Genomic DNA, 27,234 nt, shown 5'->3' on the forward strand with positions numbered 1-27,234 from the left:
TATTTATTTCCCTCCTTTGAAGGAAGATCTCATTATTACAAGTCAACTAACAATAAGGGTGTATTACTAGACAGTCAAAGTTTTTAACATGCAATAGTAAATTTTGTAGATCAATATAATAATTTCAGGTAATAAGTAATAAGACAGATATAATTTTACAAATCACTAAATCAAAAATACAGGTCCCATGCAAACTGGGCTACAAAAATCCTGATCGCTACTATTATATATGTAATAAACTCAAACAGTAAATGACATGAACATTAATGCATCATCTGATTCCAGAATTCCTAAGTTCATTAGCCTTTTTAAAATGAAATTTGACCTTTATGTAATATTAATGATAACCTGCTACATGCATATTTTAAAATACATTTTAATGTTGGTGTCACTGTTTCAACTGTAAAGACAGGGCACATTTTAAAAACCTATATGGACCACAGCAGAATTTAAAACATTACATTGCAGTGGTGGTGATTTTGTTAATAACAAAATCAGCTGTGACATTTTTATAAAAAAGTTTTTTTATTATTATCTAACTAGCTACAGACATGCCTTATTTACCTCGAACCACAAATGGACACTCTATCATATAGTCCTTCTTTTTCAACTAGCATGTGATTCACTCAAGTCTTAGTTTAGAATCCCCTTGTAACCAATTTCTGTTGGACTGCTCTGGTAGAACAGTAGTCATGAATAATAAATAAATAAACACTGAAAATCTCTATTTTAAAAGGTGTCTTGATTTTCTATCATAAAAGGAATAAGTGTAGGCCAAAATCTGATTATACATTACTCAAGATAAAATTATATTCTATCTTATATCCGAAAGGATTGCAAAAAGTAAAAATTCCACATTGTTAAGCAGCATTGAACGAGTGCTTCTTATTTACTAAATTATTCTATTGAGATTCTAATTCTATTATAACTTGTTAATTTTCAAATATATCTCTACCACTAGTCTGTAAACTCCTTAATAATAGAGATTATGCTTGACTTACCTTTTTATCCCTAAGATCTACACTCTTCACTTTATACTAGATGTTCAATAGATATTTGACTCATAAGTCAATAACCTGAATTTTTTAAACATTAATGAGCTTTTACTTTTTGTGCATTTATCAACATTAATTAAGAAATTAATTTGGCCAGGCGCAGTGGCTCACACCTGTAATCCCAGCACTTTGGAAGGCCGAGGCAGATGGATGATGAGGTCAGGAGTTCAAGACCAGTCTGGCCAACATAGTGAAATCCCGTCGCTACTAAAAATACAAAAAATTAGCCAGGTATTGTGGTGTGTGCCTGTAATCTCAGCTACTTGGGAGGCTGAGGCAGGAGAATCGTGTGAACCCAGGAGGCAGAGTTTGCAGTGAGCCGAGATCACACTGTTACACTCCAGCCTGGGCAACAGTGTGAGACTCCATCTCAAAATGATAATAATAATAATGATAATAATTTATTTATTTATTTACCAATAGGTGTTTATTGAATGCTTATAATAGGCAACATTGTAGGGCACAATTGGACATAATTTATACATTTGGGAATAAAGTAGAAAAGCATTTCAAGTAAATTTAACAGAATAGGAAAGGAACCACGACTGGGACAAGTTAAGACATACATGGTAAGGATGGTGGCTCAGTTCAGTCAATATAAAAAAATAGGAATTATGTTTGTGAAACCCACACAATAGTCCCATAGAACTGATGTTTATGGTTTCTCTGGAATAAACATAGAAATTGACCCTCCTAGTCTTACAACTTGAAAAAGTTACATTTGTTTTATCTGAGTTCCTTTATCAGGAAATCGACCATCAGGCCTCCCAGATAGTATCAGGGAATGGAAATTTATCAGATCAACTCATGTGGACAAGGAGAAGCCAGACCCCTCACCCATCATGATTGCCTAAGCCACCTTCTGCCAACCAATTGCCTAACCTGTTGACAAACTGCTCTACCTTATCTCTCCCTAAATGCTGTTTTTTCACCCATGGTTACATTTCTTCCCTGCTATATAAACCCTTCATTTTAGTCTGTCAGGGAGATGGATTTGAGACTCCCTTCTCCTTACCAGCAGCACTCAAATAATGTCTTCTCCCTTGACAGTACTCATTATTTCAGTGGATGTCTGGTCAGGGAGCAGCAGGACCCAGACAGAACTCTTGCTGTTTGGGTAACATTTGCAAGGGAATAACATAGTAACAGTATTTTGAGACCTGGACAATAAAGACCTTAACAGTTGATATATTTGAATATTTTTGATTGTAGACCATGGGAAACGGAGACAGAGAATTTTTGCTGAAATAAAGAAATCCTTAGATTTCTGCTTCAAGAAGTTTAATCTGCAAGTGAAGCATGAAAAGTATCACAGAAGCAGAGAATGGAGGCAGAGAGACAAATGTAATGGTTCTGCCTCTATTTCAAACCGAATATTAAGGCCTTAAGGATGGTGGAAATAAAAATGAAGAGATGAAAAGAAATGGTAAATATTACAAAAAATGTATAAATAGAACCTACAAATACAGGAAATGTGGGGAAAATGTACAGAGGTTTAATCAAGCATGAGGCTCACATTTATATAATAAAACTGACACTAGAATGGATTTCATGTCTTTAGTATCATAAATTTGATGTGGTAAAATATCACAATATTTTTATTCAATGCCACAAGGCATTCGAGTTTGAAAGCTAACCAAGTAGAAAAAAAATGGTAAAAAGGATAGCTGCCTCAGTTTATAACATATTTTTTCACAGTTTCTCCTGGCATTAACAACAAATAATTCTTCCTTAGGGTGAAAAATTTAGGCAAAACTACTACTTGGCTAAAATTACTAAATAAGTCAGCCCAGTCTTATCTGGGCCGAACTTGTATTTCTTGGCTAATGAAAGTTGGCTTTGTGCGTATCACCAATCATGAATCTTCTTAAGAGTTTATATTTTCTAAAATTGTATATTTTACGTCTTATATAATAAAATGTATGAGCCTAAAGGTTTGGAGACCAGGTTATAGAAATAATTTTACACCCTAGTGCTTAAATATGCAATATCCATTTAGTAATTTAGATTAAAAATTACTGAAGCAGGATTCCTCATGTTACGTTTGTACTATAAGTTAGCTTTGTCTTAGTTTCTTCTATATTCTCAATCAGTTTTTGTAGATAAACCCTTTTTTTGCTCCTGTCAAGTTATATGCATTAAATTTATTAACCAGCAAAAGTATTTAAAGAAGGCCCTGCTAGATATATATTTTATTTTTTTGGCATGCATTTGTGGAAGTCTGTCAAAAGAGTATTATGGCTCACTTTTAAACATTCTAGATCCAGATTTTTTCCTTTAAATCTTGTAGGATGCATAGTAGAAAAATCAGATGTTATTACTGTTAAAATATAAACTGATCCACACTAAAATTTTAAAGAGTTTATTTTAAATCTTTAAAATAAAGATAATCAAATTCAAAATCATAGGCGTGTGAAAAGAAGGCTTTTTTTTTTAATAGGGTGAACATAGAAATAAAGAAAAGCACCTGTTTTATTGTTTGCAGCTATGTAGTGGCCTTATTTGGTCTGTCCCATTGGAAAGTGCCTAGTTATATAACTGTAAGTTAACCAGCAACTTGCTATTGGTTAAGCTTAACTTTGTTTTTTTTGTTTTTTTTGTTTTTTTTAAATATAGGCATTTACACGAAACAGCCTAAATTACATTTCACTTATGTTTGCATATCAAACAAGGTTAAGGCCACTTTCAAGGCCTAACTGTCTTTTTCTGCTCAGGGATTATTTTCAGGCCTGGTCTCCATTTCATTTTACTTAAACTGGACCAATGACACATGATTACAAATTAGAAATGTATAAATACAAAGATAACAGCGTGTAGTTTATGAGACAGATAGGCTCATAAACTGCATTTCTTCTTAGACCCAACTTATCTCCATGTGGTGCACTTACCTACTTCCTAAAGCAAAACATTAAACACCTTTAAAATAACCCAGTGGAAGGTAAAAGGGGAAAAGAAAAAGAGAGAGGTAAGAAAGAAGGAGGCAGCGGGGTGTGGTGGCTCACACCTGTAATCCCAGCACTTTGGGAGGGTGAGGCGGGCAGATCACGAGGTCAGGAGATCGAGACCATCCTGGCTAACATGGTGAAATCCCGTCTCTACTAAAAATACAAAAAATTAGCCAGGCATGGTGGCAGGTGCCTGTAGTCCAGCTACTCGGGAGGCTGAGGCAGGAGAATGGCGTGAACCCGGGAGGCAGAGGTTGCAGTAAGCCAAGATCACGCCACTGCACTCCAGCCCGGGTGACAGAGTGAGACTCCCTCTCACAAAAAAAAAAAAAAAAAAAAAAAGAAGGCGGCACAAGTGATGGTAGTGAAAAGGAGAGAGACATCTCTTCAGTTGGAACTTCCTGCAGGAGGTTTTGCCAAGCCACCAAGTGATTAATTCTGATTTTGGCTGTGCCTTTCAGGAAAGAACACCTTGGAACACAGTAACTTTACTATTGAAACAGGAAAGGTTCCTTTGTCCCCCTCGCAGGGCGTGCAATGGGGGTGGGGCTCACTTATACAGCACCCTGCTGCTCAGACCTCTAGGGGAGCATACAGATGGGCAGTCTGTGGGGCCTCCAACCCTACGGCAGTGTCTAGGGGTGAATGTTTACGGCTCCTGAAGCCCCAGTGGGCACGTGTTACAGGGTTCTCTTTTAGTTTGGTGTTTATAGGCAGCCTGTGTCAACCAGCTCAATTAGACCCTCTACCTTGTCACAAGGACAGAGGGCTTTCTGTAACCTGGGTTCTTGCCCTGGTGTACTGGAAGAATTGGATTATATGTGGGCTTGGAGAATGAGTGCAAAGTTTCATTGAGTGGAAGTAGCTCTCCGCTGATAAGGGAGCCAGATAGGAGATGGATTTCCCCTGGAGTTGAGCCACTCGGTGGCCCTGGCTCTCCTCCAACTGCATAGCCAAAGTCCACATTGTTCCACCGGTTGGTGGCCTGCTGGCCTGCTGGTGCCTGTCAGCATGCTCTTCTGCCGGCGTGCTCTCATTGACCAGCCACTTGTGTCTTCTTTTGCTGATGTGTTCTTCACGATGTCCAGCCACTTGTGTCTGCCTGATAGGGTCTAAGGTTTTTTTATAGGCCTAAGATAGGGGCGTGGTGGGCCATGGTGGTCTTGGGAAATGCAACATTTGGGCACAAAGGCAGGAGTGCCTGTCCTCACCTAGGTCCATGGGGGTGAGCCCTAGCCAGGGTTCATGCCCTTCTCTACCCAGCACTTCCCTTCCCACTTCTGTTTCACTTAAAGGGACCACGCTTTTCCCTTCCCTGCGCTCCTGTATCACTACTCATAAACAAGACGAATATGCAACAAGGTAAGTTAAAAAAATAAAGTTGTTGGCTGGGTGTGGTGGCTCACACCTGTAATCCCAGCACTTTGGGAAGTCGAGCCGGGCGGATCATCCGAGATCGGGAGTTTGAGACCAGCCTGGCCAACATGGTGAAACCCCGTCTCTCTAAAAATACAAAATTAGTCAGGCATGGTGGCACGTACCTGTAATCCCAACTACTCGGGAGGCTGAGACAGGAGAATTGCTTGAACCCAGGAGGCAGAGGTTGCAGTGAGCCAAGATCTTACTCCAGTCTGGGCAGAAAAGAGTGAAACTCTGTCTTAATAGTAATAATAATAATAAGGCTGTCATTTTATTCATTTCTAATATACACAAGTAAATAAAGAATAGAAATTCAGCATTGTTTTTCTAAAATCAGAAGACATCCATTAACCCCTGACCCCTACCCCAACCTGCAAATGGTTAGTAAAGATCAATTATGTTTCAGACCCACTGGTAAATATTAATCTGGCTGTGTCCTGAAGTAGAAAAGATTGAGACTAATTGAAGAGTCTGATGGGACTCCAGGATAAGGAATTCTTTACAAGATTTCTACTAACCCAAGTGTCCTTGGAGACACACTTGGGTTAATAGAAAGCGGATTGCTGGTAATAGGGCCTGTCTCAGAGGGCTCTGGGGCACAATGACTGAGAATTTAGGAGAAGCCCACATAGCAACACTGTGCAGTGGCAAAGGATGCCACAGCAATGAGGACTTCCCGATGATGCCATGACAGGTACAGGTGACAGGGACAGAAGGCAGAGAAATTCTAGGCAGAAAAGGGCAAGTCCCCATAAAACCTCACCCTCAAGCCTGAAACCACAGCCCAAAGTGAGAACTTATATCCCTATTTTCCGGCCTGAATGTCTCCTTTTTCTAAACCAACCATGGACCACCCATGTCCCCCATCTTGTGCTGATAAAAACCCCAGACTCAGCCCGTAGAGAGAGAGAAACAACTGGGTACTGGAGACTATGGCTGGACATCAGAGAGAGGTGGTTTGACTTCAGAAAGACAGCTTGATGGCGTAACTCCAGAGAAGAATCCAGCAGGAGATGGCCAGACTTCAGGGGAAGATTAGCTTCCCACCCTATCTTCTTTTCTGCTCCCTTTTGACTAAGAGCCACTTTCATCGGCAATAAAGTCCCCCGAATTTACCATCCTTCAATTCGTTCATGTGACCTAATTTCTCCTGGATACTGGACAAGAGCTCGGGAGCCACAAGTGCAGATACAAAAGAATGTCACACTGGCCCTTTGCCCTTGCTGGCAGAAGGCAGAACTGCCTTATGCGAAGAGGCAGAGACCCACTGAGCAGTTAACAGTCAAGCTGCCCACAGACAGCAGAGCTAAAAGAGCACTGTGACACTCTTTCTGGAGATCCAGGCGTCATGGACACTGCCCCCAGGTGCTGCTTTGGGGCCTGCATGGAGTTTGCCCCTGCCGCTCCGAAAAGCTCTTGCTCTGGCTCTTGTACCTGCTCACCTGCACACTCCCTCCCATGGTGGGTGGAACACAGCAGGTCTGAGTGGGTGGAGTTTTCCCTTGCTGGTGCTGCAGTGGTCAGCTGGTTCCATCACTCATGCACTCCAGTTCCCCCCTCATTCACTTACGTGTTCCCTCTATGAGGAGCTGAGAGCTACAGGCTGAGTGGCCAAGGCACCCCTGTCATGAGTCCCGTGAAGGGATCAGGGAAATATCCTGCTTCACAGATCCCAAGATAGACCTTCCTGTGACTGTGGGAGCCTGTGCTCCCAGCTATTGAGTTTAAACACAAAACAGAATCAGTCACTAAGATCCTACTTTGTGGCAAACTCATTGAGTTCTATGATTGGGACTAAAATATTTTTGCATTAGCATTGAAATTATTTAAATACTTCCTTTATGCTAACAGTTGCTAAACACAACATTCTTCACATATGGCTAAACATATTTAAAATTTATTAACTTTTCATGAGATGAATTATAGTTATATTTTATATGTAAAATATGAAAATGTTCCTCATGTGAGCTTGCTAATTAAAAATATTTTAATGTTATAAAATTAAATGTGTAAAGAGAAAAAAAGTCAGACTTTACTATTAAAGAAATGTAGTGGCCGGGCATGGTGGCTCACGCCTGTAATCCCAGCACTTTGGGAGGTTGAGGCGGGGGGATCACCTGAGGTCAGGAGTTCCACACCAGCCTGGCCAACATGGTGAAATCCCGTCTCTACTAAAAATACAAAAATTAGCCAGGCATGGTGGAGGGCACTTGTAATTCCAGCTACTTGAGAGGCTGAGGTAGGAGAATCACTTGAACCCAGGAGGCAGAGGTTGCAGTGAGCTGAGATCACACCACTGCACTCCAGCCTGGACAACAAGGCTAGACCCCATCTCAAAAAAAAAAAACAGGAAATTTAGTTAGGAGGATGAATGCCTGTGTGTGCTCCCTGGCCAGAAAAATAAAATATATACTTTGTATAGATCTAGAGTGGTAAGGCATAAGAGATCTTGAGGGGCATCTAGTCCAGTTTCCATCTGATGTTGAATCACCTATCTAACAAAATGCCAGACATGTGCTCACCTAGGCTGTGCCTGAAAACTTTCAGTGATGCAGACAATATTATGGCTTAAGGTTCTGCCTCTCTAGAGGCAGGCAGAGTTATTCGTGGACAGCTCTGAGTGGTGGAAAATTTCTCTTTACATTTAGCTAAAACTGTGTTCCCTGGAGTTTCATCATTTTCATTCCAGTTTGAAGCATCAGGGCTATAAGGAACAAATCAAAGGCCTCTTGGCACATGAAAGCACTTGGTCTATTTAAGGGGAACTCTCTTATTCCCCTTGAGTTTTCTCTTCTAGAGATTCAATATCCACAGTTTCTTTAAGGAGGCTTCATCTGTCATGTTGTCAATTCCCTTCATAATTTTAGTCTCCTCAGCTCTGAATGTCTTCCACTTTGTCAATATCTTTCTGAAAGTCTGGTGACTTGAATGGAACAAACAGATTCAGCCAAATGACAGGCAGTATGCTGTCACTTTCTTTGTCCTGGGCTTCTATCGCTTTTCTCATTTTATATGTCTATCAGTGTAACCAAGTTCAAAATGGCTTTTTTGGCAATATGACTTATGATGATTCACGTTGTTAACATGACTCACTGTGGCCTTGTGTTGGGTTTGTTGTCCATAAATTGTCAGGATACTTTTTAACCAATACTGCTACTCTTCCCTCTATTTGTGTTAAATCTTGTTTTTCCTTTTTTTTTTTTTTTTGAGACAGAGTCTCGCTCTGTCACCCAGGCTGGAGTGCAGTGGTGTGATCTCGGCTCACTGCAAGCTCCGCCTCCTGGATTCACACCATTCTCCTGCCTCAGCCTCCCGAGTAGCTGGGACTACAGGTGCCCGCCACCACGCCCGGCTATTTTTATTTTTTTTTTGTATTTTTAATAGAGACGGGGTTTCACCGTGTTAGCCAGGATGGTCTCGATCTCCTGACCTCGTGATCTGCCCGCCTTGGCCTCCCAAAGTGCTGGTATTATAGGCATGAGCCACTGCACCCGGCCTAAATCCTTGTTTTTCATCTGAGAAACTCACATTAAATTCAGCTAATTTTTATATATAATCTTAAATTCATCTGTCTGGCTTTCCAAGAAAACCGTTGTCTCCTGGCCCTGTCGTTTACTACCTCTCTCAGATTTCAGAAATATCCTGCATTATTAGATTCTAGAGAGCATGATTCTTTGCTCTCAAGTGTCAACCACATATCTTGGCCAAACAGAAAATCACAATCATAATCTAAGGATTTTTTTTTCAAATTGCCTCAAAAAAACTTGATTATCTCAGTTATCTTGCATTTATCCTCTCCACATTTTTATTGTTAAAACCTAGGCAATTAAAAATTGTCTGTTGGACTAGAAGCTTCATGCTGTTCTGTGTTTGGGTTTCTGTTGTGTATCTAGGATCTGACAAAGTGAGCACGTGCTGAATATTTATTTAACACATGGGTTATTGATGTTATTTGCATGCTATGCTGGCACATGCTGTACTGCTATGAAAAAGCTGTACATGAATAATTTCTGGTGGTTAGAGACGCTTAGTGGAGTTACTTTAAAAATATTTGAGTTGATAAGACAAACAAATGAAAACATTCACAGGGTAACTCATCTTAAAATGTTACAGAAAATAGTTACTTAAAACAATCTACCATTTAAATACAAAAAGCACACACATGTTTGGCACATAATAAAGATACAGCTGGATTTTCAGGAAGTTGTTTTATAACATCCTAAAAATAGTTCGATTATGATGTTACCTTGTATCAAAGCAGAAAAGGAGAGAACAACTTTAAGCCAATTAAATGGGCATTACAAGCAGCTGTTCCAGAAAAGGCTGCTGGCATTAGGAAAGGCTACTGCTATACAGAAAATTCTTTCTTTCCTTTTTTGTCTCCCTAAAAGATGCAACATATACGGATTCACATCTTCATATGTGGCCTATCTGAGACATAAAATCTTTTAAAAGTGTTTTATCTATGCTGCCCCAAACTCTACTTTTTGAGCCAGAATTTCATGCAAAATGGTGTTTATTTTGGTCTTTTGTCACTGCTCTCCTAGGTCGTTTGAAAACCAGAAAATAATGAGTTTGAGAAAAAAATTCTTGATAGATAAACACTGCATAGAAGAGCGCCTTAAGAATCTGGGACTTGAATAAAGGCTTACCTTTAATTTTAACCAGATTTCTCCATCAGTATCAGCATATGCATGTAAAGAGATATTTCAGGATTTTTTAAAAAGCTATTAAGATTCAATAGCCTCTTGCTAATCAAATACATATATTAAAAATATCATTAAGAATAAGTTTGCAAGCTGATGTTGTTTTCAAATACTAATCATAGCCTTCACAGTACCTGGAACTGACAGGTGCCATTGTGTGAAAATCATGAAATTAGAGAGGTCATATTCATTTTCCCTTGAATGTCACTTAATACTGCAATGACTACATCTTTAACTTAACTACCGCTATTGTGAGCCAATATTTGTGGTTAAATTCTTTCCTTTACATTGAGGGGAATACTCTAATTTACTTTCTGGAGAATAAACAAAAGGAACGGATCTTTCTGATCATAACCTATCGCTTTGCCAATGGTGGTCACTTAAAAGTACTCGTCCAACCACAATTCCAGGTACAAGTCCAGGTCTGTGAGAATATTCATCAGCTTTCATCTGCAGTGACATTGCTTGCTCTGTGTCACACTAAGGGAGCTTGGGAAGCCTGCATTAGCAGCGATATCAAGACTCCAGTCTTTGTTCATGGGCTGTAGGGAAATATTTGCACAAAAAATATGATTATTGTAAATATGCTTCAAAAATATTAACATTTACATGTCACTAGTTTCAGCTTGTTTTAATAAACTGTCTAATAGAGTAATATTTTTGCCAGGCACTGAATATTGGAAATACTCTTCTTTTTTTTTTTTTTTTTTTTTTGAGACGGAGTATTGCTCTGTCGCCCAGGCTGGAGTGCAGTGGCGCAATCTCGGCTCACTGCAACCTCCACCTCCCAGGTTCACGCCATTCTCCTGCCTCAGCCTCCCGAGTAACTGGGACTACAGGCGCCCGCCACCACACCTGGTGGAAATACTCTTCCTAAAAAAGATAATTCATACTAGTTATACTCATTCAAGTACTTGTTTATGTGACTCAAAGTATCATAGATCATAACTACAGAGAGACTTTAAATATCATTAACTTCATTTTCCTCATTTTATAAATAACCTAAAGCTGAGCAAGACTTGTTAGGGAGTGATGTAACCCAAGACTGTGCATCAGTATCCTGACTTCCACACAATTGCACTTTTTTTTTTTTTTTTTGACGGAGTCTCACTCTGTCGCCCAGGCTGGAGTGCAGCGGCACAATCTGGGCTCACTGCAAACTCCGCCTCCTGGGTTCACACCATTGTCCTGTCTCAGCCTCCTGAGTAGCTGGGACTACAGGTGCCTGCCACCACGCCCGGCTAATTTTTTGTACTTTTAGTAGAGACGGGGTTTCACCGTGTTAGCCAGGATGGTCTCAATCTCCTGACCTCGTGATCCACCCACCTCGCCCTCCCGAAGTGCTGGGATTACAGGCGTGAGCCACCACGCCTGGCCACATTTGCACTTTTGTATGTTAACTACTTCTGCAAGGTGTGAAAGGTTGAATTATATTCAGATTTAAATTAAAGAAGAAAATAATGTTACTGAAACACCAGGAGTTTTGTCTAGGTCCTGCTGCTTACCGCACATAATGCCAGTCATAGAGACAAGAAGTATTGCAGGGAAGAGGCTTCAATCTGGGGCTGCAGCTGAAGAGATGGGAGATCAGTCTCAAATGCATCTCCCTGACTGACTAAAATTAGGGATTTATATGGGAGGGAAGAAATGTAACCATGTATGGGAAAACAGGAACTAGAGAAGAGTAAAGAAGAGGAATTGGTCAATATGTGGTCAGTTAGGTGATCATGATGGGTGAGAGGTCTGGTATCTCCTTGTCCAGATGTGGTGATCTGGTGAATTTCAGTTCATTGATTCTATCTTAAGCCCTGATGGCTGGTTTCCTGAGAAAGGAACTCAGATAAAACAAATGAAGCTTTTCAAGTTTCAAGACTGGGAGGAACAGTTTCTATGTTTATTCAAAGGAAACCACAGACATTGGTTCTATGGGACAGCTTGGGTGGTTTCAGTAACATTTCATAAACCTTGAGCAATGTCCTCAAATGTGTTTTGTTCTACCTGCCTACGGCCCCTGCACAGTCATTTCCTTGGCCAGTTACCTGTTTTCTGCCACGTCTGAATGAACCTTTTATTGTCTGTTCCAGGAATGGACCTGAGCCCACTAAATACTTTTTCTTAGCCAGCTGACACAATGTTAAGTTTTATGAGTAGGGGATGCTGAAAATACTTTGCAGAAAGAAAGAGCTTTTCTTCTTGGTCTAAGGTGCTCTTCATGGCAGTATCTCACAGTACATAGGGTATCCCCAGTGTCTAGCTCTGCAGTGCAGATGACTTCTCTAGTACTGAGTCATGCTGCACACACAACTTCTCCAGCAAATGGCTCCTGCAATGGATAGAAGCCAGCAGCCCAAAACCTACAGATTAGCCAAAAGCATTCACAGGTTGTTTTGTAGAGGACTTACTCCAGTGAGTCACCTTCCAGTGAATGGCTTTACTTGACACTCTAGAGGGCAGTTTCTGGCAAGTTCTATATGTGTGGTGCCTCAGCTACTTCTCTGCCATTCAACAACTGTGCCCTCCCTAACAGGGCCTGACTTTGTCAGGAGAGATCTTGATAAGAAGGGTCTCTCTAACAAGGAGAGAATGGGGACCTGACTCAAGTGCCCTTGATTGCCCATTATAGTTTCTATCCTACATTTTTAGACTTCTTTTTACTTCTTACCAGCCAATTCCTCATTAATCCAATTTTCTAGTATAGTTAACATCCTTTTTCTTTGCTGTTCAAATTGCTCGGCAGTATCTGTCTTCTCATTGCACCCTTACTGATACACTTCTCTTTTCCTGGAACTTTTAACTCTTCCCATATTTTCTTCATTATTTTATACTCATCTTCCTGAGTCCAGCTCAAATGTCACATTCTCAAGAAAACCTTTGAAATTCACCCTGAGATGAATTTAGATTTTTTTTTCATTGACCTTATTGTTCCATATACTTTTTTTCATAGCCTTTACCACAGTTTTAATGTTATATATTTCTGTGACTATTTGATTACTCTGCTATTCATCTCAAATTTCTATGAGGGAGGAAACAGTATTTCTGTCTCTTTTTGTCAATGTATATTTAAATCCCTGTACCAGATCTGGCACACTGCGGTACCCTGTAAATATTACTGGAAGAATAAATCAACACCTTTAATAAAGCTTTAGATTGACTCTCAAAGTTTGGAGAACTTCTAGAGAAACAGGGTAGTTTCTGAACTCCTTTTGGAAAAGCAGAGAAGCCCTGAAGATTTAACAACTAAGAATTTAAAAATATCAGGTTGGTGCAAAACCTAATGAAACTACTTTACTTTCAATGGCAAAAACCACAATTACTTTTGCACCTATCTAATAAATAAATCTAAATATTGCTTATGGTAATTAAAATTAAAATTGTCTCTACAGAGTGACCAATGAGGTAGTATTCCGTCTCTATGAGCTATTCTGGTCTTGCTAAAACTTCCACATCATTTCTGGATTCCAAAATCTCTCTCGATTATTTTCTTATTTACACATGATTTGAACTTTTTCCTCATACTACTGCCAACTATTAAAATAATATGCAAGCTCCTCAGTATTCTAAAACATACTTCAGCCTGAAAGTACATTTAATGATTTTTTTATTTGATTAGTGAGAGGATAATGAATAGTCACATAATCTGTTCCTGATTTTTGTAAGCCCAGAGCTGACTGTGTATTATCCCATCCTAGTTTTGCCTGATTTTTATTCTTGCCTTTTATTGCTGGTTCTCTTCCACTCCAATTTTCCTAAGGCTTTTCTTATCTCAACTATTCTATAACTTTTCAAGAAATATTTACTTAACACCCACTGATTTTTTTTATATTAATGAATTTCCAAAGATTCTTAATTTGATGATTTAATTTGATGATTTATTTCCACTATAATTCAAATATGATCTAAACATTTTTAAATCTGTAAAGACACATTTTGTAATAAAGATTCCAATATCCTAATGCAGGGAGTAGTCCCAGAGTTACATTATGTATAACTTCATATATCCTATGGGTGCTTAGGATATATAACACTCATTCTCATCAGATGGAAATGTCAATAGTCATGTGGAAATCATCTGTTGTTTTCTCCTCGCTTCATGGCCAAACATTCATCATTCTCATTTCAAGTTAAGATAAAATGTCAGAGCAAATATTTATTTTCCTAAGTCACAAAGTGAAGAGTCTCCAGGTCATAGTTCTTGGTGAAAACTAAAAAAAAACTGTGCCCAGACTTCACTATGCTCTTATTGTTCTGCCTTCCTTAGACTTTGCTTATCTTGTAACATACAAAATGTTTCCCAGTAACTACCAAGTCTAGCTCCTGAATACCTTCTCTTATTCTGATAACTGCCTTTTGTAAATATTCATCTTTTAATTGCTTTACCTATCAATCCCTCATTTGTTTTACTGAAGTCAATATTGACTGTTTATCTTATTTGTACTATTTCAATTTAATGCATCAACCTACCGATTTTTCTTTTTCCAAGTTACAATAATGATTATATTTTATCTCTCAAAATATTCTATTTTTTATTCTATCCTTTCTTCTTTTAATTTGAAACTTCATATGAGGATGAGTTTTAAAGTAATAGTGTCTATTCCATAGAATGAAATCTTTTAATGGTCACTCTACACTCTAAGATATATGCTTTCTAGAAATAGTAATCCCAACTTTTAAAAATATAATACATATAGTCATATTTTGTACTACTATGAAAAGATAGATTGATAGATAGATGGGTGGGTAGATAGATAGATAAATAGAGATAAATAACACTGTAGACAAGGTAGCTTAGAGAGCAAACACTTATTTCTCACAGTTCTGGAGGTTGGTAAGTCCAAGATCAAGGCACTAGTGGATTCAGTATCTGGTGAGGATTCTCTTTCTAGTTTGCAGGAAAGTACTGTCTAGATCTTTTCAGTGTATTCTTACTGAATAAAAGAGAGAAAGATCGCTCTCTTTCTCTTTCTATAAGGACACTAATAAGGGGGCTCCACCCTTACAACCTAATTAACTCCAAAAGGTTCCACTTCCCAGTACCATCATATTGGTAAGAGAGCTTCAACACGTGAATTTGGGAGGATGGAAGTATTCAATTCACAGCACACAGGAATCCTGAGTAGTTATTTTATCTACTAATCAGCTACACATTGATACAGGAAAAGGACTAGAAGGCAAGTCTAAGCAAGCAATTCTTGGACAAATGGGATTTACTACTAACATATACGTTTTTCACATAAATTGCATGCGAAAAATATGAGTACCCTCTGAATTATTATAGCTGATCTATAGTGTAGTAGTTGACAGTAAGGCTAAGGAGTGAGGCCAATATGTATTATTAATAATTTGAGTGTACTTTTCTTTAATGTATAGAAGCATAAAAATTATTAAAGCAAAGACTGAAAACTCATCTGATGCTCTTTCATCAGGCTTTACCTAGGATTTTCAAAAAATATGGATTTGAACTCCAATAATCTAAAACAATGTGTTTTTTTACTTTTTTCCTCAGCAAATTGAAAAATATCTCTAAATAGAGTCTGACTCAATTTTTTTAAGAATGCCATAGTCACTCCACTCTCTGTATAAAGGTATCTTGTGAAAAAATATATAAAAGATATTATTTTATATACTAAATGTATTATATATTTATAAATATTTATATACATATAAATTATTTCATTCTCATACCTCCTTATTAAGAGGAGAGTTATGGGGACTATATGTGGAGGAAAATAAGAATGGGGAACATGGAAAATTATCACAATTGGATAATATAAAATCTTTATGGACACTACAATTTCTGAATTTGGTTTAGATAGGACTTTGTCTATTCCCATGGGATAATAAACTAGCTTGTGACCAAAAAACTTGTAAAATTCAAGATTTTAAGCATTTGAGAGAAAACACAAATATTTTAATATCCTATGGGTGGAAACAAATGGTGACACAGTAGGATTTGTGACCATTTTGAAATGAAATATTTTTGTGGAGAGGATAATAATAGATAGGACATTATCACACTGGGAAATTGATATTGGTAGGACCTACCACCTTATAAGATTTCACAGATTGTCCATTTTGAAAATTATCAGAAACAAAATGGAATCACTTACCTCAAACCCTGGGAAAATTGAGCCAGGGGTCCATGAAGGGAGGGTCTTCATGAATGTATGCCTAAAAACAAAACTGTTACAACTGTATTAGTCTGTTTTCACACTGTTATAAATTGCTACCTGAGACTGGGTAATTTATTTTAAAAAAAAAAGAGGTTTAATTGACTAATGGTTCCAGAAGCTTAATAGGAAGCATGCTTGAGAGACCTCAGGATATTTCAATCATGGCGGAAGGTAAATAGAAAACAAGTCTTATAATGGTGGCACAGGAGGGAAACAGAGGGAGAGAGAGAGAGAGAGAGCAAGTGGGGAAGTGCCACACACTTTTAAACCATCAGATCTCATGAGAATTCACTATCATGAGAACACCATCAAGGAAATCACCCCTATGATCCAATCACCTTGCATCAGGTGTCTCCCTCAACATGTAGGGATTGAAATTTGACATAAGATTTGGGTGAGTACAGAGACCCAAACCATATTATTCTGCACATGGACCCTCCCAAATCTCATGTTGTTCTCACATTTCAAAACCAATCATGTCTCCCCAACTGTTACCCAAAGTCTTAACTCATTCCAGCATTAACTCAAAAGCCAATAGTCCAAAGTCTCATCTGAGACAAGGTGAGACCCTTATGTCTACGAGCCTGTAAAATCAAAAACAAATTAGTTACTTCCAAGATACAATGGGAGTACAGACTTTGGGTGAATACTCCCATTCCAAATGAAAGAAATTGGCCAAAACAAAGGGGCTATAGGCCTTATGCAAGTTTGAAACCCAGCAGGGCAGTCATTAAATCTTAAAGTTCCAAAATCTTCTTTCACTCCATGTCTCACATCCAGGCTAGCTGATGCAAGGGGTGGGCTCCCTAGGCCTTGGGCAACTCTGGCCCTGTGGCTATGCAGGATACAGCCTCCTTGGCTGCTTTGACAGCCTGGCATTGAGTGTCTGTCTGCAGCTTCTCCAAGTACATGGTACAAGCTGTCAGTGGATCTACCATTCTGGGGTTTGGAGGATGGTGGCCCTCTTTTCACTGTACCACTAGGCAGTGCCCCAGTGGAGACTCTTTGTGGGGTCTCCAACCCCATATTTCCCCTCTGCACTGTCCTTGTAGCATTTCTCCATGGGGGCTCAGCCCCTGCAGCAGACTTCTGCCTGGACATCCAAGAGTTTTCATACATCTTCTGAAATCTAGGCAGAGGCTTCCAAACTATTGCCTTCTGCACACCTGCAGGCCCAACACCACATGGAAGCCACCAAGGTTTGGGGCTTGCACCCCATGAAGCAATGGCCCAGCTGTACCTTGATGACTTTTAGCCACAGCTCTAGTTGGAGCTGCTGGGACGTAGGGTGCCATGTCCTGAGGCTGCACAGAAGAATTGGGCCCTTGGCCCAGTCCAGGAAACCATTTTTTCCTCCTTGGCCTCCAGGCCTGTGACTGGAGGAGCTTCCATGAAGATCTCTGAAGTGCCCTGGAGACATTTTCCCCATTTTTTTTGGCTATTAACACTCTTCTAGTTACATAAGCAAATTTCTGCAGCAACCTTGAATTTCTCTTTGGGAAATGGATTTTTCTTTTCTAACCCATGATCAGGCTGCAAATTTACCAAACATTTATGCTCTGCTTCCTCTTTTACTTTTCTTTTTCTTTTTTTTTTTTTTTTTTTTTGAGACGGAGTCTTGCTCTGTCACCAGGCTGGAGTACAGTGGCACGATATCAGCTCACTGCAACCTCTGCCTCCTAGGTTCAAGCAATTCTCCTGCCTCAGCCTCCTGAGTAGCTAGGACTACAGGCACATGCCACAACACCCTGCTAATTTTTGTATTTTTAGTAGACACAGGGTTTTACTATGTTGAACAGAATTGTCTTGATCTCTTGACCTCATGATCTGCCTGCCTCGGCCTCTAAAAGTGCCAGAATTACAGGCGTAAGCCACCATGCCCAGCTGCTCTGCTTCCTTTTATCTTATTTATTTATTGCTTCTGCTTCAAATAGAAGTTCCAACTTCAGACCATCTTTTTCTTCACACATATGAGCAGGCATACACTTTTAGAAACAGCTAGGTCACATTTTGAATACTTTGTTGCTCAGAAATTTCTTCCACCAGATACCATAAATCATCTTTCTCAAGTTCAGCATTCCATGGATCTCTAGGGCAGGGGCAAAATGTGCCCAGTTTTAGCTAAAGCATAGCAAGAATGACTTTTACTCTAGTTCCCAACAAGTTCCTCATCTCCATCTGAGACCACCTCAGCCTGGACTTCATTGTCCTTATCACTATCAGCATTTCCATCAAATGCATTCAACAAGTCTCTAGGAAGTTCCAAATTTTCCCACATCTTCCTGTCTTCTTCTGAGCCCTCCAAACTGTTCTAACCTCTGCCTGTTACTCAGTTCCAAAATTACTTTCACATTTTCAGGTATCTGTATAGTAATGCCCCACTCTCCCAGTACCAATTTTCTGTATTAGTCTGTTTTCACACTGCTATAAAGCAATACCGGAGACTGGATAATTTATGAAGAAAATAGGTTTAATTGACTCACAGTGCCACAAGCTAAACAGAAAACATGGCTAGGAGGCCACAGGAAACTTACAATCATAGCAGAAGGCAAAGTGGAAGCAAGCATGTCTTACCATGGCAGAGCAGGGAAAAGAGAGAGCGAGGGGGGAGATGCTAGACACTTTTAAACCATCCTAACTCATGAGAACTCACTCATTATCATGAGAACTGCATGCGAGAAACTACCCCCGTGATTCAGTCACCTCCCACCAGGTCCCTTGTCCAACACATAAAGATTACAATTTGACATGAGATTTGGGAGGGAACACAGAGACAAACTATATTAATAACTTTTCACAAAGACCACCAAAACTTTACACCAAAAATACTTCTGTGAGGACATCTGCCCAGTAACTGCCTGTTCAACCTTGTACTCACACTACCCTTGTTACTGATCCTTGTTGCCAAACTTTCCTTCCTTTACCTCCCTAAATATGCCCATAGCTTACTATGGCATTATATTCCACATTGCAATGTTCACTCCCAAAGAAACATATTATCTTTGAAGAATCTCTGTACATCTGTTATTTAGGTTGACAAAATGTGTGTGCGTTTTTGTCGGAGAGCAGTGGGTGTGGGTGTGTGTTTTGGTCTATGAAGTTTTACCACATCTGTAGATTTGGATAATCCAAGAATAGACAAGATACAGAACAGTTCTATTACAAGGATCCCCCATGCTATCCTTTTATAGCCATATCCACACACACTCCTACCCCTAAGCCCTGGAAAACATTAATTTGTTCTGCATCTTTATAAACTTTTTACTTCAGGAATGTTATATATGTTACTTTGCAAGCTTTTTTTTTCTTAACTCAGCGTAATTTCCTTGCACTGAATTCAAGTTGCTTAATGAATCAATCGTTTTTTTCCTTTTTTATTGTTGGGTAGGATTCCATGGCATGAGTATATGATATGGTTTGGTTCTGTGTCCCCACCCAAATCTCATCGTGTACCTCCCATAATTCCCATGTATTGTGGGGTGGACCCAGCAGAAGATAATTGAATCATGGGGCCAGGTCTTTCCCCTGCTGTTCTCCTGATAGCGAATGAGTCTCACAACATCTGACAGTTTTACAAAGGGGCATTTCCCTGTACAGACTCTCTTGTCTCTTGCTGCCACCAAGTAAGAGGTGACTTTCACCTTCTGCCATGATTGTGAGGCCTCCCCAGCCACATGGAACTATGAGTCCAATAACCTCTTTTTTTTTTTAAATTGCCCAGTCTCAGCTATGTCTTTATCAGCAGCATGAAAGTAGACTAATACAGTATATGACAATTTGTTTAGCATTCACCTATTGAAGGACATTTGGGCTGTTTCTAGCTACTGGATATTAATTAATAAAGCTGCTATCAACATTCCTGTACGGGTTTTTGTGTGAAAATACATTTTGATTTCATTAGGATAAAAGTCTAAGGAGGGAAACTGCTAGATCATGTGGCAAGAGTATGCTCAGTTTTATATGAAATTGCCAAGCTATTTTCTGGAATGACTGTATAATTAAACATTCACATTAGCAATGAATGAGTGATTCAGTTTATTTTCAAACTCAGAAAAAAAGATTGCAGTGATTTCACTATTCTTTTTAATTGTAACTGTTGTGATAAGTGTAGTAATATATCATTATTGATTTTAATTTATATTTCCTAGTGACAAAAAATGTTGAACAACTTTTTTTGTTTGTTTTGAGACGGAGTCTTGCTCTGTCACCCAGGCTGGAGTGCAGTGGCATGATCTCAGCTCACTGCAAGCTCCGCCTCCCGGGTTCACACCATTCCCCTGCCTCAGCCTCCTGAGTAGCTGGGACTACAGGTGCCCGCCACCACATCCAGCTAATTTTTTTGTATTTTTTTATTAGAGACAGGGTTTCACCATGTTAGCTAGGATGGTCTTGATCTCCTGACCTCGTGATCTGCCTGCCTCGGCCTCCCAAAGTGCTGGGATTACAAGTGTGAGCCACTGCCCCCGGACACAATGTTGAACAACTTTTCACGCATTTATTGGCTATCTGTCCTCCTCAGTGAAATACATGTTCATGTATCTTTATAATTGAATTATTTTTACTGTTCATTGTTTTAAGTCCTTTATACATTCTAGACTCTGGCCCTTTGTTGAGTATGTTGCCTGCATATATTTTCTCTCAGTCTCTGTCTGGTCTTTTCTTTCTCTTCATGGGGTAACTCAGAGATAAACTAAAAAACAAACAAACTGATGAGCTCTAGTTAATCAATGGTCTTCAACCATTTTTTCTTCAGACTCACAGACACACTCTGCTTTTTTGTATCCATATTGAACTCTTATCATAAGAGCAGTGAAGCAATTCTATCAATTATTGATCTGTTCTCAAATTCACTAATTCTGTTTCCTTTCATCTCTAGTCTACATTTATCCTATCTAGGAAGCTATTTTTTCCTCCCTGTATTGTTTAGTTATATAATTTCCATTTGGTTCTCTTTAATAATTGATGGAATTATGTGATATTTTCAATTTTGTCATCTGTTTCAAAAGAATTTTTAGTTGCTTTTTGCAATTAAAGCATTTTTGTGATGATTGCTCCTAAATTCTTATCAGGTAATTGCAACATCTGATTCTGCTCAGTGTTGTCACTTGATAGTGTTTTCTCATTCAAGTTATGATTTTCCTGATTCGTGGTATAACATTATTCTGTCTTTTGTTAGAAGATTACAAGTCCTACTGAAGTCTTTATTTTAGCAGGTAGCCACCTTGTCTAAGTTTAGCAAGCAGAGCCTGGCCTACTTTTATGGACTGTGGTTCCAACGACAACTTCATTTTTAGAGTCTTTATGGTGCTATTTTGGTCTGCTTGTTGAGTGCCACAGGGTGCCACTGGGCTCTCACTGGTCTCTACTGGTACTGCCTGGTGGCCAGAAGATGCTTTCCTAGGCCTGGACTCATAGTGCCTCGATCTAGAAAAGGGAGTCTCCAGCCTTTAGAAAGAGTCTTTCCCTGGCAGTGTCACTCATTGTGACAGGTTTTTCTCTCATGGGCACAGCCCAGTGTCTGGGGAGGGGAGTCTCAGGTACACAAGAACAAGCATTAGTTGTGGCAGAATTTTCCTTGCTGCTTCTGCTCAGTTGACCAAAGTCTCTTGGTAAAGAAGGGAGTCTCTGACCCACAAGGATGGATGGCTTCCTGGGCCAGCCTGGTTATGATGGCAAGATCCCCCTCCCAGTGCTTCGAGACCCCCTAGGTTTCCCTTAATGTGTGTGCCTGTGTGTGGCAGGGGTGAGGGAGAAGTGGGAATCAACCACAGTCCTTGTTCACTAGCCTTGTCTGCTTTGGTCATCAGCTGGTGTCACTATCAGTCTCCATTCCTTATACTGCTGGGCTGGCCTGGTGTTATCGAAAGGACTCTTATTCAATCTGGCAGAGGAATGAGCCTACCTGATCTGCCTTTTGATGCAAAATTGGGGATGGGGAAGCAGTGGGCCTGGCTTGCTTTGTTCTGTTGAGTGGGCATCAAAAGACCTGTTTCTTTAATCCTGAGACCTCTAACATCTGCCTTTCTTTCAGAGTTCGCGCTCTCTCTTTTTATTTTTTCTTTGTCTCTTACAGTACTTCCAGTGTTTGTGGTTGTACTTAGTTGAGAGGATCAGGAATAAACAGGCCTATCCTATCTCATCCGGACCAGAAATAACTTAATCTTCTTTAAATTACACTAGGACCCCCAAAAAGCACACCTGCTGGTAGTATCCTTAAAAGTGAGAATAATCTTTACATAAAATGTTGGTTTTATGATCACATAAAACAATACTTAAAGTGGTAGCTTTAATTATAATTATCTTTATTATGTTACTATTATTGTTGTCATTTTATCATTATTATTATTAATATATTATCAAAAGTTGTTGAAAATAGCCATAGAATTCTAGATGTTTTGACAAAGTGTAATTATAAAACATTAGTATTGGCCAGGCTCGGTGGCTCATGCCTGTAATCCCAGCATCTTGAGAGGTCAAGGTGGGCGAATCGCTTGAGGTCAGGAACTCAAGACCAGCCTGGCCAACATGATGAAACCCCGTCTCTACTGAAAATACCAAAATTAGCTGGGTGGGGTGGTGGGCACTTGTATTCTTAGTTACTTGGGAGACTGAGGCAGAAGAGTCACTTGAACCCGGGAGGTGGAGGTTGCAGCGAGCCAAAATCGTTCCACTGCACTCCTGCCTGAGCAAGAGAGTGAGACTCCATCTCAAAAAAATAAAATAAAATAAAATAAAACAGTAGTATTATATTAAAGTACATACCAGAAGAGTCTAATTTAATGATAACACAACAGGAACAGAGAGCAGCATATAAATCTCACCTATTATCTATTTAACCAATACTAAAAATAACAGTGAAAATTAAAATATTGGAAGTTCCTAAAATTTTGAAATATTCTGAAAAACTTAGAGGAAATTTTAGTTTTCATAAAATAATTAAGAAGTAATACTTATTTTAATTTTAATATTTATATTCTTCACCTAATTAAAGCTGAATTATGAAATAAAACTGTCACTCAAACATTTTAAGTTTATATTTACTGTATTCATATACGTTTTTGTTTCAGAAATGTTTATTGGAAGTAGTATAAATTTCTGTGAGGAAAGAATTGAAAAGTTTTATCTGTGACCCTAAGATCACAGTCAATGTGAAGTAGGCTAAAAATGGTCCAAGAGCCCATTTTAGAAAAATAACAGTCTTTGTTCAAAAAATACCCTGAAACCATTAGATATATTACAAGAAGCCTTAAGTATAGAGTCTGGAAAAGACATTGAAACAAAGACACAGCTAGACTCTTCTGCACAAGTCTTCTGCGTATCAGTCAAATATAAAATGAAGAAAAATAACGATTGAAAAGCTAAAAAAAGAATTGTATGCAATTATATTCCAGATGTATTAGGCCTTAATTAATGTATTGATGATTTCAATAATAAAATGCCCATTGTTGTCTGAGAAAAAAACAAAACAAAACAAAAAAACAGCTGTGAGAGAGGCAACAGGAAATTTGTAAAAAGAGTAGATCCCAGGGAATGGAGCAGGAAACTGAAGCTTTTAAATAAGGGAGCCAGTAAGATATTTCTGATAATTGGTTAGGCAAAGTGCTTTTAAGAACTGTGTTAACTAATATTCAACTTGAAGTTTTTTATGATGACATGAAACCTTATTTATTATCCTATTCCATCAATGGACTTAACACATAATTTTGAAGGAAAGTGAAAGAATTTTCATAGTGTCTAGAATGTAGAGATTAGCAAACAGTGTGTACGGAACATTGTGATAACCCACACACTTAAAACAGTTCTTTGAAAATAGTCTTAGCTGAGATAACTGGGAGAAGCATAATATCTCCTTTTTTTCCAAGAATTCTTTGCAATAATGAAACAGATACTGGGTCCCTTAGAATACAACATTTGGCATTTTGGTCAATTGCATTTGACATACACTGTGAAAACTGTTCTGTATTACATGGTAATTCCTGCTAAATTGCAATCAGGACCAAGATTATTGGACCATGATAAATGACCTTATGTCTGCTTGGAGAAGTCAAGTTTTTATGGGTAATGCTTCAGCTGAAATTGAAAAGTATGTATGACTCTGTCAGGTAGACAAGGAAAAGGCAAAACGCTTCAGAAAGATAAAATGACCTGACAAAGTGTAGAGGCATGAAAGGAATAGGTATATGGAAGCAGGTAGTTTTTGGCATGGCTTGAGTATAAGAGATGGATGAAGAAGAATGAGAAGTTGGAGCTTGGGATGATAGGGGCTCTCAATGTCAAGTTAAGCATGATACAAATAAAACTTTATTTTATAGGCAATAGAGAACTGGAGACCCTTAAACACTTTTAAAGAAAGAAGACATGTGCCTTGTCTTAACTGTTGGAAAAGTAAGTCATGCATGTATGTAGTATAGTTGGGAGGAAGGTAATGCCAGCAAAAAATGAGTAGCCTATGAGAGAATTCCCTTTAATTGATGATAGGTGTCTAAAGTAGAACAAAATAGAGACACAGAAGTACAAGGAATTGGTGGATATGGAAACATTGCTAATGAGACTAGAAAAAGACTGTCCACAGAGATCTGAGACAATTTGGAAGATGTTGATGGCTTTCACCAATTTCCAAAATAAATACGTAAGACAGTACAAGCTTTGATGAGGTAGGATGAAAAGCCTGAATTCAGCTTGAGGACTCTGTGGAATATGTACATTCTCAGTAAGTAAGTGATCCAGAACTGTCTAGGAAGACTGGTGTTTTCTATCCAGAAAAAAAGATAAGTGACTACTTGTCAGCAGGTAGTTGAAAGTTACAGTCTAAATGAGATGACTCAAGTAGATTTGTAAAGTGAAAAGAAAACTGGGAAGAAGACCAAGCTCTGCTGCACACCAAATGCACCAAAAGAAGTATTCTTTCCTGGGATGGAGATTTGGGAAGGTCTAAAACATAAGGGAAGAAGCAGGAGTAGAGAAAAAACAAAAAAAGGGTGTCAGTGATCAAAAACTTGATCAATAGTATCAGAAGTTGCAGAGAAGTCAGGTAAGATAAGGCCTGAAGTGCACCCTTTGGATTAGTGCATGTAAAGACACTGGTGACTTTATAAAAAATAATTTCAGCGAAATAGTAAGAGCTGGTTCTGGGATGAAGTATGTTGAGCCATCAAGGTACGGGGAGAAGGTAATGGCAGTGGCTGGTTAATTTCCTAAAGAGCAAGTCTATGAGTAGAAAAGATAATTTCACTTCAAATAACATCATAAATGAAGAAATATTTTTTATGATATTGCTATCTGAGAGCAATTTGAAGTCAGCAGGCAGAGAGAGAGAAAATGGTAGAGGGAGAGAGAGAGAGAGAAGAGAGAAGAGAAGCTGAAGGTATAGGAAAGAAAGGAGATAACGCAGTGTGGTGTGGAGAAGATAACGGTAGATGAGGCCATCCTGAAGGTGGCAGTAAAGATCAGAAAGTACCCCCATTAAGTTTTAAGACAAACTTGTAAAAACAGAAGGAAGAAAGTCAGAACATTTAGATGTATGTATAATTTGATGTTTAAGAGTTTAGGGTCTTTCCACATTCAAGTCTTTATTTTTACTGTGAAATAGAATAAAAGCAATCTCTTGAAGATGAGGAGGCCAAAAATTATCTACTTGAGAAGAGTGATAAAATTTTGAAATAGCCAGGCAGATGGGAAATACATCTGACAAGGGTGGTATTATAGGATTTGTAGAACAAAACTAAAATTAAATATCATAAATTTGAAGTGGCAGAAATCCACAAAATTATACATTTTTTTCCAACAGCTTTCAGAAGATGGGCATAGGAGTGATAAATGCAGCTGGCAAAAGTCTACCACATTTGGGCTTTGTATAGCAAGGACATCAGAAGAACAGCACCATCAGAAGGGAGGGTACATGTGGTTGTGGTGGAACTGCATTATAAACTCCAGGCTTTTTGGAAAAACCAAGTTCTTAGACAAAAGAAAAGCTAATAGACATTAAAAGAGATAGAAGTCAAGAGAGTATTGATTAGAGTAAGGGCTGACATGTAAGCATGGTTGGCAGACCCACCCCTAATATTTAAGGTGCCCAGGGCCAGAATGTTATTAGAGCTCCTTCTATTACTTACCTAAATATTTAAAAGTAGTAAATCAAGATAAATTATTAATGCAATGTGATTGATGCTACTTTGACAATTTATCCTTATAAAAGCATGAAGGAGGGAAGTTCCACTTCAATATGTGGTGGTTCAGGAAGAGCCGTTCCTTAGACCCTGATGTCCATTCCTCTCATCCCAGCCTCAGCTCCATCCCATGCTGAGGGAGATCTGACCCCACGTGTGTCACACAGGTTCTTGTGTCCAACATCCTTTACAACATTCACAAATGGCTTGTGTCTAAGGACATGGATACCAGAAATGGGTCCTCTGAGGAGAAAAGAGCTTCATAAAAAATCTGTGCAGGCTACAGAGGCAGGAGCAAAGCCAGTTAGGCCAGGAATTCCAGCATCCTGTTATTCAGCATATAATCTGAGAAGGAGGTGCAGGGTCTCCAAGTGAGCACTTATACTTGGCCCTACAAACTCTTCACCCCATCAGAAGGGGTGTAGTATAAAAAGGGAAGACTAAGGCCTTGCAAAGAAGACCCTCTTTTGGGGTCCAAGGGGTAACATTGGTAGGATGAGGATTAAGATTTTTAATGATTCCAATGTAGAATACCAGGGTTGAAAATTCAATAGGTAGGACATTTGTGATAACAGAAAGAGATGTAAGGCATGTGTGCTTAAGAGATTGAATCATTAAACTCTATATATTTTATTGAATCATTGAAATATACATATATTTGAATCACTGGAAAAAGGTATATATATGTATATATATGTATATTTATATCAGGTTAAGGCACTAAAGAACCTGCATGAAGCTAGGTCTCCAGATTAATCTACTGTCAGATATTC

At 38.8% G+C, this 27,234-nt stretch overlaps 1 long non-coding RNA gene across 1 annotated transcript in view; it reads left to right on the top strand.

Annotated features, from left to right (window-relative positions):
* Window positions 1-26,344, top strand: part of LOC129052384 (uncharacterized) — a 42,500-nt gene extending 16,156 nt beyond the window's left edge. The window contains exons 2-4 of the long non-coding RNA XR_010138815.1: window positions 2,268-2,481; window positions 24,608-24,680; window positions 26,083-26,344. This is a non-coding gene — a long non-coding RNA (uncharacterized LOC129052384). The remainder of the gene's footprint in view (window positions 1-2,267; window positions 2,482-24,607; window positions 24,681-26,082) is intronic.
* The last annotated feature ends 890 nt before the right edge of the window (window positions 26,345-27,234 follow it).

Source organism: Pongo abelii, chromosome 22 (assembly GCF_028885655.2).
Source record: "Pongo abelii isolate AG06213 chromosome 22, NHGRI_mPonAbe1-v2.0_pri, whole genome shotgun sequence".
Taxonomy (NCBI): domain Eukaryota; kingdom Metazoa; phylum Chordata; class Mammalia; order Primates; family Hominidae; genus Pongo; species Pongo abelii.